This window comes from Schistocerca nitens, chromosome 2 (assembly GCF_023898315.1).
Source record: "Schistocerca nitens isolate TAMUIC-IGC-003100 chromosome 2, iqSchNite1.1, whole genome shotgun sequence".
In the NCBI taxonomy this organism is placed as follows: domain Eukaryota; kingdom Metazoa; phylum Arthropoda; class Insecta; order Orthoptera; family Acrididae; genus Schistocerca; species Schistocerca nitens.
This window is the reverse complement of record NC_064615.1, coordinates 1090092929-1090095397: the sequence shown is the minus strand read 5'-3', so window position 1 is coordinate 1090095397 and position 2469 is coordinate 1090092929. Positions and strand designations below refer to the sequence as shown.

The window sequence follows — 2469 nt, the reverse complement described above, 5'->3', positions numbered from 1 at the left end:
GTACTCTATTGGCGAAGTTAAATTTTCATGGAGTTCGTATTCAGCTCAGGGTTAGTTCTTACTTAAGAAACAGAATGCAGAAATACTTGTTTTGTAAATAAAAACACCTTTTCCTGCTGCAGGAAAAGGCGGTTTTATTTGCAAAACACGTATTTCTATGCTCGCTGCGGAGGATGGTCACGCAGACAAACTTGTTAGAACGCACAAAGTTATCGGATGCTGTTCGAGTCATACAAAGGGGACGTCGCATCACCTGCATGGTGAGTCCGACAGGGTTCGATTATTTGTCCATTACTGTCCTTTCCTGTGTTAATGACCTGCCATTTTATTTGAGTCAGGAGGCAAGGTTAGTACTTTTTCCAGATGATACAAGCACAATTCTGACGCTGAGCAAAAACGAATAGAAAACAGATATGATATTTTGTGAAAGTCACTGACAGGTTCTGCACAAGTAGGCGAGCTTTAAACTTAAAAAGAAATCATCCAGTACAATCAAAAACATTCCACCTCATATTAATCTCGTATACCAAAACGTTTCGTTTCACGTACTTTTGCCATAAAAGTAACTGCCAACTTTGATAATACAGAAGCCAGTAATTTAACATGTATTGCATATTTTCATTCAATAATGCCTTATGGGATAATAGTTTGGGGTAACTCCTCACGTAGGCAAAACATATTCGTTGTTCAAAAAAAAAAGGTAGTTATGTGTGAAGATCATACACATATATCTTGAAGGCACCTCGGTAAGTACCTGGGCCTATTGACTACAGCGTCACAGTACATTTATAACTTAACTCCTACCGAACAGGCCATGAAGGTCCAACGCTACCGACCGACCACTGTGTCGACCTCAGCCCATACGCATCACTGGATGCGGATATGGAGGAGCATGTGGTCAGCACACCGCTCTCCCGGCCGTATGTCAGTTTCCGAGACCGGAGCCGCTACTTCTTAATCAAGTAGCTGCTCAGTTTGCCTCACAAGGGCTGAGTGCATCCCGCTTGCCAACAGCGCTCGCCAGACCGGATGGTCACCCATCCAAGTGCTAGCCCAGCCCGACAGCGCTTAACTTCGGTGATCTGACGGCAACCGGTGTTACCACTGCGGCAAGGCCGTTGGCACAGTACATTTATGCACTTAAGAAATTTGTAATCAATAATCAATCTGAGTTAGACAACAATAGAAACCTTCTAATACCGTGTCAAACCTTCTTTTGCCTGGCGTTCTGCAGCAACACGATGTGGCAGGGACTCAACTAGTCGCAGGAAGTTCCTTAGAGAAATAATGAACCATGCTGCCTCTGTAGCGGTCCACAATTCCAAAAGTGTTGAAGGTGAGAGACGTTGTGCACGAACTGACTTCTCGGCTATCTACCACAAATGTTTAATAGAATGCATGTCGGGCGATCTGGGTAGCCAAATAATTCGCTCGAATTGTCCAGAATGCTCAAACCACTTGCGAACAATTGTGGCCCGGTGACATGACAGCACTGTTTGGGTACATTAAGTACACGAATAGCGGCAAATGGTCTCCAAGTAGCCGAACGTAGCCATTTCCAGTCAATGGTCGGTTTACTTGACAAGAGAACCCAGTCCATTCCATGTAAACACGTTTATATATCCACCACCAGCTTGTACAGTGCCTTATTGACAACTTGGGTCCGTGGCTTCGTGGGGCCTGTGTCACACTCGAACCCTACCACCAGCTCTTACCAACTGAAATCGGGACCCATCTGACCAGGCCACCGTTTTTCAGTTGTCTAGAGTCCAACGGATGTGGTCACGAACCCAGGAGATGCGCTGCAGGCGCTGTCGTGCTGTTAGCAAAGGCCCTCGCATCGGTCGTCTGCTACCGTAGCCCATTAACGCCAGATATCGCAGCACAGTCCTAACGAATACGTTCGTCGTACGGCCCACATTGATTTCTGCGGTTATTTCAGGCAGTGTTGCTTGTCTGTTAACACTGACAACTCTATGCAAACGCTGCTGCTCTCGGTCGTTAAGTGTAGGCCATCGGACATTGCGTTCCTCCTGGTTAGAGATAACGCCTGAAGTTCAGTATTCTCGGCACAGTATTATCGGCACACTCTTGACACTGTGGATCTCGGAATATTGTATTCCCTAACGATTTCGGAAATGGCAGTCCCATGCATCTAGCTGCAACTACCATTCGACATTCATAGTGTGCTAATTGCCATCGTGCTCCATAATCACGTAGGAGTCCTTTTCACATGAGTCACTTGAATACAAATGACATTTCCGACATTTCACTGCCCTTCTACAGTTCCTGTACGAGAAACTGCCGCCATCTGTGTAAGGGCATATCGCTATCCCACGCTATGTCATGGCTTGTCGCCTCGGTGTAATACTTAGTTGGATTTCTCTGTAACAGTATCTTCTGTACCACAGAGGAATTCTTGAGGAGAAATAATCAGTAATTTTTACTGAGAAAACCTGTAAATGTAAA

The 2469-nt window shown here is 45.4% G+C and overlaps 1 pseudogene; it reads right to left on the bottom strand.

The window, feature by feature from the left end:
• Positions 1 to 1005: 1005 nt before the first annotated feature.
• Positions 1006 to 1123, bottom strand: LOC126237924 (5S ribosomal RNA; annotated as a pseudogene).
• Between the last annotated feature and the right edge of the window lie 1346 nt (positions 1124 to 2469).